Source organism: Felis catus, chromosome C2 (assembly GCF_018350175.1).
Source record: "Felis catus isolate Fca126 chromosome C2, F.catus_Fca126_mat1.0, whole genome shotgun sequence".
Taxonomy (NCBI): Eukaryota; Metazoa; Chordata; class Mammalia; order Carnivora; family Felidae; genus Felis; species Felis catus.
The window spans coordinates 52,070,569-52,081,825 of record NC_058376.1 but is presented as its reverse complement, the minus strand read 5'-3'; the positions used below and the strand labels follow the sequence as shown (position 1 = coordinate 52,081,825).

The window sequence follows — 11,257 nt, the reverse complement described above, 5'->3', positions numbered from 1 at the left end:
TGCAAGTGGGGGAGAGGGACTGAAGGAGAGACAGAGAAGCTCAAGTAGGCTCTGCTCAGCACAGAGCCCAATGCAGGGTTCAATCTCATGACCCTGATATCACGACTTGAGCCAAAATCAAACATTGGACGCTCAACCGACTGAGCCACCCAGACACCCCCTTCTTCTTCTTTCAGCAAGCTGAATCTCATTATTAGATTTTCTGGTGTAGTAATAACTCATATACATGAGCATACATTTTTATCTAAACATTTAATAGATGTCAAGCAACACTCTGTGAAGAAAACTCAAATTCTTCTCATTTTATGCTTTAATAACAGTTATAAATGATCAAATATACTTTAACTAGTAAATATGCCCAATACTAACAATGTAATTGCTATTCATATTTTCATTGATTTAATTATTGTAACAGTCTATGTGTTATAAAATTATATTGATATCATATAGAAAAATATCAATGGTGCTATCTAGTGCTTATCTCACATAACCTCTAATTTATAATAGAGTTCTTGAGATTTTCTGCTTGGTCTGAAATGTTTGGTAATTTACTTGACATAGATATATCACTTATATCCGTAAAAAAAAGATAGTAGCTTGTGGTTCTCTTTCAGTGAGTCTCTTTTTGAACCTTATTTATTTATTGTAAGGATAATTATCATTTTTATTTTGTTGAAAGCTTACTTTTATTTCATTTATTATATAGATTATTACTCTACTTAGAATTTTTCACCAATAATAAGCCTATGGCTTTTTCCTTCTTAAAAGCCATGGTTAATTTGATATTCACTCATAAGCATTATCTGTCTTAATCATACAGAATTGCCAAAGTAAATCATATATGATGGAATTAAATTTGTTACTTTGTTAAAATGCTACCTTATAGCACAGAATATGGATTCTTTCTCTTTTTTTTTTTTTGAGTTTTTATTTATTTATTTCACAAAAGAGCATGAGAGTGAGAAAGCATTCATGAACGGGGTAGAGGGGCAGAGGGGGAGAAACAGAGAGAGACAGAGAGAGGGAGAGAGAATCTCAAACAGGCTCTGTGCTCAGTGAGAAGCCTGATGTGGGGCTCGATCTCATGAACCATGAGATCCTGACCTGAGCTGAAACCAAGAGTCGGATGCTTAACTGACTGAGCCACCCAGGTGCCTCTCTCTCTCTCTCTCTCTCTCTCTCTCTCTCTCTCTTTTGTTTCAAGTTTTTATTTAAATTCTAGTAGCTTAACAATGAATCTCTCTCATTTAAAAGCATTGATGCATTTTATATGTAACTCAGGAATAACAATTTTAAAATGTGTTGGTCAATCAGATAATACCATTGTAAACTCTATTATAAACTTTTTAATGTACTTAAGTTCCAAATATTAGTTATCTTAAATCATTTAATAGTAGGATTTGCAGCTCTTTGGTGTAACCCTGGCATCTCTTGCTAGTGTATCTTTTTTTTTTTTCCTTGCTAACTATTCTTTGCTCTCCTCTGACTATTTTCATCACAAATCTAATAGTTTATATATTTGTTACAGTTGGTTTATAATGCCAGCACTTTAGTTTACAATCATGACTATATATGTGTATCGACTATTTTTTTATGGGAGGTCAGAGGATAGAGTTCTTTTCATGCCTGCCTCTGTCTGCCTCCTCCACTTATCTTTTGAGGATCTGTAACTCAAGAAATTTTCAATGTTTGGTCTCCATGTTTCTAAGTAAACACAACTGTTAAGGATAAGAAGAAAGAAGCCTAAAAAACTGAGTATTATTGAATTGAATCTATTTAACCTCCAGTATGACCAAGAAGGATTTGAAGCCAAGCCCTCAAACTGGCTTCCTAAATGAAGAGTGAGTTCCCACACCTGGAGGAACAAGTATCCCTGTGGTCAGAGATGAGCAATGGAGAAATCTGCTCAGGCTGCTCCAAGGGAACAATTTTGACAAGAAACATAATTTAGAAAGAAACCTACAAAAGATGAACCACACATTCTGGTTCTATAAAATTTCGGCTGAATGGGTAAGTGCAGAATTTCTTAAAAACTCGATTAAAATGGCTTGAAAAGAATTTACTAACATTAGCTATTGTAATTCCAACCAAGTCACCATTATATGCCTCATTCTTTTAGAATGTAGTAGAATTGTGGTGGACTTTTTATGCATTAAGTGTTGGAAAAAAAGACTGAATTGAAATATTGAATACATGTGACCTGAATTGTAACCTTGGATTCTTCGCCAATGTGGACAAGTTACTTAATCATGGGGCTCATTACTTTATTTTTATGGTATTGGTTGATTTATCTGTATATTTCAAAAGTTGGAATGTAAGGACCCTAATACTCTTTGTAAAGTTTTAAAATACAAGTTTAGATGTTTCAGAATTCTTTCTTTTCTTCCAATTTTAAATAATCTCCTTTCGTGCACAGCTTGTAACATAGTGATATTTGATTTTTTTTATCACTAAGAGATGGGAAAGAGATGTGTGTAGTTGGAAATGTGATTGACCTTAGGCATAGGAAGACTTCACAGCAACCTGCAATTTCATCATTAGTGGTTCATCCCTCAGTGTTAAGACATTACATATCCATTAAGACCCTGGTTCAACTACAGATACATATGGGAGATGTTGAACATGGAATAATTAAAGTCTACCATAAATTAATTTACCAGGATAACTAGCTGGTTCCTAAAGACATGACTGTGGGACACTTAGATTTTATTCTGGCATAGTCACTTGGGATATACCTAGAGGTAAGACCTGGCTACATGTTAACATGACAGAGGGTACACATATCAATAAAATGGAGGCTTGCATTAGGGGGACTTGGTCGTTGTGTCCTGGTCATTTGTCTTGGTTTACACCTGTGCCCAAGTATCTTACCTTATTATCCTATTCCCAATCTTGCTTTCTTCTAAAATTCTCTCCCTGCCATTTCCAGGATGCTCCTTCTGAAACATAGAACAGTTTAATAAGCAAACTCTGTTGGATGGAGACTTTAGGAAAACATCATGTGGAAGCCAAGGAGAACAGCAAACCGAGGTGAACGAAATCACCCTAAAGCAATTAAAATTATGAGCCTTGGATTATAATTTATTGCAAATGGTACATTTGGGGCCTCAGGAGTTTTTCATAGTAAGGGTCAGATTGGTAGCCAGAGGGATATAGAAGGGAAAACTCCCCATATTAATACTCCCTTCCTTTAAAAGAAGGAGACATAAGATTTAAAAGCAAGTTTTATGATGTTGCAGAGAATATGTGTATTTCTTAGTTTGGGAGACAATCTCCATAGTCCATCCTACCCCATTCTCTGTCTTGCTACTCTTTCCTTCCATGACAACCATCTTGAATCACTTGAATTTCCTCCAACAGAATGTCCTTGTTGCCTCTGTGCCTTAGTACATGATATTAGAGTTGCCTGAGTAACTCTTCCCACCTTTTCCTTTTATACCTCATTAGCTCTTTACTAATTTTTATAATTACAGCTAAAATATCTTCTATTTGAGGATTCCTTGGATTCACCAAAACAGAGTAATCATTTTTCCTTTGTCCCATTTCTTTACATGATACATACTTTAATTACTTCAATTATACACTTTATTGCAAATAGGTGATTAAATATCTGCTCCTTGATGACAGAACTTGTGTCATATTTCTCTTAACATTCATAGTTCTTTGCATTATGTGGGATATGTATCAGAGACTCAGTAAATCTTTGCCTAGTACAAGTGACCGAGTTTTGAAAGTACTCGTTTTATAACTGTCAGTGATAAGAGAACTTATATTTCTTAGTTTACCATTGAGGAATAACTGATGAGGGATTCAAATTACTCACTTTATTATTTTCTTTACTCTCCTGACCTTTAAAATGTGATTAAAAATTCAGACACTTTAGAATATTCATATGTTTCCAAAGTTGGCAATTAGACAACTGTTAAATTGGTCCCACTGTGTGCCATAGACTGGATTCCCTGGGAAACAAAAGCTGAGGGGGAAATTTCTATGCAAACTATTTATTGCAGAATGCTACTCTGAACAATTCCTGTGAGGAAAGAGAGAAGCCGAATGTGTAGAGAGAGAAGTTGAAATATGGTGCAATTGCACCAAGGCCTTCATTCATCTCAAGGGGAATTCTAGAGCTTGTATGAACATTCAGAGATGTCTGAAGTGGAGGCCAAGGGGCCATGCTTCCACATAGATCAGTCCTTTGATTGGGATACTCCAGAGAAGGAGTGTAATCCTGGGTGAGACCACATCCTCCTCTGAGGACAATTCGTAGAGAGGTCTAAGTTGTGACATCTCAGCAGCCAACACTCCCAGCAGCTGGAGAGTGCCTCAGCTGTGGAAGGCAGATTTGGGTGGTAAACCACAGCATTTCCTATTCTGCCGTTCTTAGAGTTCTTCTAATTAATGAATGTTTGGCTAGTTCTTTACCTGGGCCTCAGGTAATGAAGTTGATGAATTCTAATGAGTAGGTAGGACTAGCTGGTATTGGAAGCTCTTTCCATTCCTTCTACAGTGCAGTTCTCTGCTATTCTTAATGTACTCTTCAACTCTTTGTTACTGTAGCCACTGGCTTTTATCTTATTTTTATGAGCAGCAGCTTCACAAAAATAATTGAAAAAGGTAATCATTTAGAACCACACTAAAGCAGATAGCTCACAAATAAGTACAATTAAGCTATTGTGTTTATTTACAGGCTGCTGTTAAGATAATTAAAGAAGGAAAGTAATATTGTGTTTAGACAGAAACAGTGGGAGGAAGAGGTTGGGCTTGTAGAACAAATTAAGCCACAGAATATGCTTTACTGAAAAATATGACTCTTATCAACATATGTTTTCACTTAACTGCACTGACTAAAGCAATTTTAAATGATAGTGACTCCTTCTGGCTCTTTATATCCATCACTTTCTTGTTCTCTCTGCAACATTTTTAATAAGCAAACTCTGTTGGATGGAGACTTTAGGAAAACATCATGTGGAAGCCAAGGAGAACAGCAAACCGAGGTGAACGAAATCACCCTAAAGCAATTAAAATTATGAGCCTTGGATTATAATTTATTGCAAATGGTACATTTGGGGCCTCAGGAGTTTTTCATAGTAAGGGTCAGATTGGTAGCCAGAGGGATATAGAAGGGAAAACTCCCCATATTAATACTCCCTTCCTTTAAAAGAAGGAGAAATAAGATTTAAAAGCAAGTTTTATGATGTTGACATAGGAGCTGTGTGGGTGTGTGTGTGTGTGTGTGTGTGTGTGCATGTGATTTGCTTTATTTATTTTGCTCTAGGCATTATTTATTCCATTTAATCCATCTGTTTCATTAAACACTACTAGAGCAGTCTTATATTGTCAGTGCTAAACTCTAATTGGAGATCATAACAGGTCCCAGAGGAATCTAGATGTATGGTGTCTCTAAAATTGTTGTTTTAAATGTATGTCAGTTTTTCTTTTCTCAAAGTCATATCTTTCCACCACTGTAAAACTTTGTGTGTGTGTGTATGTGTAAATAATGTGTTTTAAAGTGTCTCTGTAAAGACATCTCTATGTTCATCTTAACTACATTGCCTCAAGAACTGTCTCAGCAGAGTCTCATTTATAAAAGAAAATACAAGTCAGAAATTAAAAATAAAAGGCTTGAAAGGAAAGGTGTATTTTACACAAAAGTGGAAAAACAGAAAAATGCTTGGCATGACACATGGTAAATTGTCCTAATTTCTCCCTTCTCATCAGAGTCCCCAAAACCTATCTGTCACTGGAGCTGCTCCCCAAGTAGCTGTCAATCCTTCATTCCCAGTGTCCTCCCCATCCTGGTCTCTGCTGGCTCTCCTGTCTCCTCCCACTCTTCCCTCCTAACTGTGGGTTTTATTCCATTCTGACGTACACATGCCAGGCAATTCCATTTAGCCTTTTTCTTTTTGTTGCAACTCTTTCCATCAAGCAAGACAATAAAAGGCAAAGAAACCTGCTAATGAAATCCACATTATACCACAAATAGAGTGCACAAGACAGGGTTTTGAGTAACCAAATATTGCTATTTCAGTATCTATTACATATAATTTTGCCTGCTGTTAGTATCCTACAAATTTTACACTAATTAGCCATCCAGTGTAAAGGCCAATAAAGGAGAATTATATTTTCAAAATATCTTTCAGAGAAGAGATGGTGTGTGAGGATATCCTATGGGTTGGTTACAATAGGATGATATAATAGAACATTTCCAGAAAGCATCCATATTAAGGAAGATTTCTAAGAGCAGATCTGGATGGTTGAGTTAATGTGGAAGAGATGGCCACAGTGCTTTTCCATATGCAAAGATTATCCTCATAATTGATCCTACTTCCTCTAGAATGGACTTACTGAACTGACTAGTTTAGATGTATATATTTAAAATTCTCAACATATGTTTTATATAATTCCTTTTACAATATTGGAATAAACCAATTTTTTAGTCTTAGCTGATGCCATCTTTCCTTCTGTTTAAGTATGTCTCATTTATCTCTTCTCTCTGTCATAAAATTTATTTTATTTGTTTCTGTCTCCGTGGTCTTTGAACTGTTATCCTCTCTCATAGATGAGGACAATTAAATTCAAAAAAGTTAAGGGCACATTGATCAGTACACTCTAGAATAGCTGAGCAAAGTTACTAAATTGTTGTTTTTAAATCTTCAAATCTAGTACTGTGTTCATAATACCTCAGAATTCCATTCAAAAGTGCATAACCAGTACATAAGCCACAAGAATAGGCTGTGACTAAATGTTCCACATAAAAGAAGTATGGGAGGTGATGGAATTGGTATGGGAGGTGGGGAAGCCGAATAAAGAGACTTGTCACATATATAGCATTTCTCCCTGTAGTAGAGATGGTTTTTGAAGCGTGGACTGCCTTTAACATAAAATAAACAGAAGGTTTACATAACAGGTTTATTTCCGATGCATCAAGCACTATGGCATATGCACATCAGGGTGGAGGTAGAGGGCTCTTTAATCCAATACTGCTGGTCTTGTCAGGACTGTGAAGCAGATACGTTCTCATATTTCCTGCTTTGAGAACTGGGTCTAGTTGTATGGTAGGAATTTTGGAACCATATACATACATGTGCTATCAAATGATTTCTGTATCTCAAACTGTTTTTATCCCCAATGTTCTTTAAAATTTTACATCTGCTTGTGGCTAGAAAATGTATTTCAAGAAATATTTGTCTCCATTCCAGACCATTCCCTCAGTTCTCTGGCATTAATTCTCCTTTCCTTCCATGGTACTTTTTCATGAGATAGGATCAAAAGCCTTTTCCTTTATTGCTCTTGGCATCTGGAGGAAACTTCTTGCATTTCTCTGCATCATTGACGCTATCTCTTCTTCTTTTCATATAGTTCTTGAAAGTCTCTTCTCTCTTGCCTAAAGCTCTCTTAATTTTCTTCTCCCTTTGTGGTTATTTAACTGTGTAATTGTATTACTTAAGTTTATAAATCATTTTGAGATTCTGTGTAAGTCACAGTGTGAATAAAATGCTCATTGAATTGGGTTTGTGAGTTCAATGGAAAGTTATACTTAAACAGAAGTTGCAGTAAGTTGGATTATTGCCTGATCTTTAATGTTTGCAATTTAAACTAACATGGTACATGACAGGAAGAATTGCTCCGACATTATTGACCTAAACTTCTTTATTTTGCATATATAATTGATTCTTCATCAAACATGTTAACTGTCCTCCTCCTTATTTTAGTGAGTTCTTCTAACCATTGTAATATATTTTATGTTATTTGGAAACAGCTTGTTATGATATTACATAACATTAGTTTCCAATTTACTGAGTCATATATAATCCATGGTAACAATGATAAATAGTTTTGCTGTTTATTCTGGTGTTGCTTTTAGGGTTATTTCCTGTTATGGATACTACTAGTTGTCTACCCATTATCTGTTTCCTCTGGTTTCCTGATCAACAGAATTTCCATTTGCTCGAGGAGCAAGGTGACCAGCTGCTCCCTACATTCTTTGGCAGTTAGGTGTGCCTAGGAACTGGTTCTGGTCAATGAGCTAGAAACAGAAATTGCTTGGGAGAGGTGTTTGAAAAAATGTTTTAAAAGGGACAAAGTCATTTGACTTCTGCCTGGTGCAATTTGCCCTTTGACCTTTCCCATTCTTATTCTTTTTCATTCTACCTGTGGAGAAAGAAAACTAATGCCTATAGATTCAGAAATTAGGCTATGAGCCTGAGGAAAACAATCACACACTAAAAATGGTAGAGCTGAAATAAAGAAAAAATCTGGGTCACTGGTGACATTAGGGATCTGCCATACCAACTTTGGGCAACTTACCTGAAAACTTCTTAATAGATGAGAAAAGATCACCCCTAATTCTTTTAGGCGAACAGTTAGGTTTCAGTTACACATATCTGCATGTAAAATTCGAGTATTATATTGTCATAATTGGGACAGGTTAAGGGCTCTACTCGAGCAACATAGGAGACAGATGATATCTTACTGGAGGAGACTGCCCTGACCTCTCTTTGAATCTCCACAACCTATCAGGTCTTCGTTGAATACTTTTACTATGCTTTAGTGGCACTGTTGCTTACCTCTGTCATATGCTTTATAATATAGATTTATAGTTGCTCCTTTGACTTTCGTCACTTCTTAGATCAGATTGCCTCCACCAGCTGGCAGCTGGTGTCACTTGGAAATTGGGCTAGAGCATTATATTCCCAAATTGGAATACATTGCCTACAAAAGCCAAAGAGGTCTACTTAGATATTATGCTTTTTTCTTAGTAATGGAAGATGCAAGTGGCAATAATTTGTGCTTTCATTTGTCCTGTTATACCCAGAAGCAGTAGATGTTTTTCAAGCTTATATATTTTGAAAGAGAAAGAAAGTGCACAAGAGAGCGAGCACATGAGTGGGGGAGGGACAGAGAGGGAGAGAGAGAGAATCCCAAGCAGGCTCTACACTGCCATCACAGAGCCTGATGCAGAGCTTGAATTCACCAACCATAACATCATGACCTGAGCTGGAGTCAATAGCTGGGTGCTTACCTGACTGCGCCACCCACGTGCCCCGGTAGTACTAGATTTTTAAAGATTATGCTTTCCTCCTTCAATCAGTAGATCACAGGTCTGAAAATTGGCTCACTACCAGCAACTTGGCAAAGGATTGTGACTTGTTGGGGTGATGGCAACCTTTAACCTTCTGACAATCTATTTGACTTCCCATCTATTGTGACCATGGGGCACAGTGTTTTATTACTTATTTTGGTAACTTTCTTCGATCCAAGTTCTCATGGTGCAGGTTCAGAGAGTTCAAGGTATTATAGAACCTCAGTGTTTTGAATTTATCATCCCATATACACTCAATTCTATGTTTTAGGGTCCCCATCTTTCTCCACCCATGACGATGATCTTAACAGACCATACTTGCTGGGGCAGGGATTTCAACTTTCCCTGGAGCTATGAAACTCTAGTAATTATGTCCTGGACCTGACCCTCAGCTTTTTTTGACCTGTGGTTGCAGGAGATGAGAGTTTCGTTATGCTGTTCATTACGCTGCCACGGAGCTACTCTAATTTTCACACTTTACTTTCACTTGGTGATTCAACAACCTGAACTTTTCAGTCTTTCTCAATATTCCTGGGTCATTCAGCAAAGGTCACCAGATTCCTATTGCCTATATAGTTAATATTTTGTATATACTCTTAAAAGCCCACGATACTGTATTGGCTAGTATCGTTTCTTTTACCAGTATCCTATCCCAGCTTACCCCTCATGAAAATGCTGACAGTTGCACTCCTACAACATTCTGAGAGCAATTAGTGTTCCACATACACTAATGATGGCACTTCATTGCCCTGCAGCTGGCTCCAAATCTCCATTCTCTCAGACATGACATCCTCCTGGTATCAATTCTCTCAGTTTGTGTTTTCCATGAAATAGACTCTGAGATGGAGATTTTTGTGCAAGGAGTTTGTCAGAGGAGCCCTCGGAAGCAATATCAACTGGGAGATAAGGTATAGGTTTTGGTAAAGGAAAGAGTTACGGTGCAAATCAGTGACAGTGCAGGCTTCAACCAAATCCTCAGGACTTCCTGGGATACTACTTCACAGTTATTTGCCTTCAGGCAAGGGAGGCAGAATTTTATTCACCCATAACAACTACTCATTGGATGTGGACTACCTCAGGGGAAGGGGTATGATATTACATCAAACAGGTTTCTTCAGCTAAAGGAAATTCTCAGAGAGGGATCCAGGGAAGAGTCAACAACCCTCCCAGCAGCTGGAAAAATGAGTGCTTTGTGTATAAAAGAGAGACCTGGGCATAGCATTAATTGCACTCTGACTGGACCCTGAGCTTCTTAAGTCAATGAATGTGACTTATTCATCTTTACACACTCCGAGCCTAAAACAATGCCTGACATTTAGTAGGAGATTAACAACTTCCTGCTAAATGAACATAATACTAGTATTTATTAACTGACTAGGACACTTGCTTATTAATCAAAGATTTGAAACAGTTATTTACCATTTTTATTTAAATAGAAGAAAATATGAAGAGTTTTTCTTTGAGTTTATTGATACCAAAGCTATTCACTCATCCACTATTCATTATCTGAACACATACTTGTGGAGTTTTTTAACATGAATAACACATTGAGGCAAATAATTTCCTTTAATAAAACATCTATTTTGGCCATCTCATTTTGTTAAAGAAAATAGCTAGCTCCCCTTTTCTTTTTTTATAGCCTCCTTTGAAAAGGCAGCATGCAAATTGGTGGTGTTTCCTGCCCTGTAGGTCTCCACTAGCCATTATCATGATAATCTCTGCTCTTGAATGGCTAACATTTGTTGTATAGAGGAAAATGATAATTGTTGTAGTAGCCACTCCCATTACACCTGTGTGTTTAGAAGCTTTATCCTATTTTGAGTTCAATACAGACTAGAAATAGGAAAAATAACAATTTAAAACACAATCCTTGGGGCACCTGCTGACTCAGTCAGTAGGACATGAGATTCTTAATCTCACAGTCCTGTGTTCAAGTCCCATATTGGGCATGGAGCCTCATTTAAAAAAAATAATAAAATAAAATAAAAAAGATCCTCCTTTCTGACTTTTCAGTTGTAATTCTTCAGTTGTAGCATATGCCGATATAAGTGTATAAATAATGTGTTCCTAGAAATGAAACTATTTCGTAACCTTTTTTCTACAAGTTACAATCAAAATACTGCAATAGTGGATACTTGTTCACTTGTATCTGTCTGAGAGATCAGTGGCACATCA

At 36.8% G+C, this 11,257-nt stretch overlaps 1 long non-coding RNA gene across 1 annotated transcript; it reads left to right on the top strand.

Annotated features, from left to right (window-relative positions):
- The first annotated feature begins 1,110 nt into the window (after positions 1-1,110).
- Positions 1,111-3,031, top strand: LOC123379937. The gene is made up of 2 exons (XR_006585017.1): positions 1,111-2,010; positions 2,930-3,031. It is a non-coding gene; the product is annotated as an uncharacterized LOC123379937 (long non-coding RNA).
- The last annotated feature ends 8,226 nt before the right edge of the window (positions 3,032-11,257 follow it).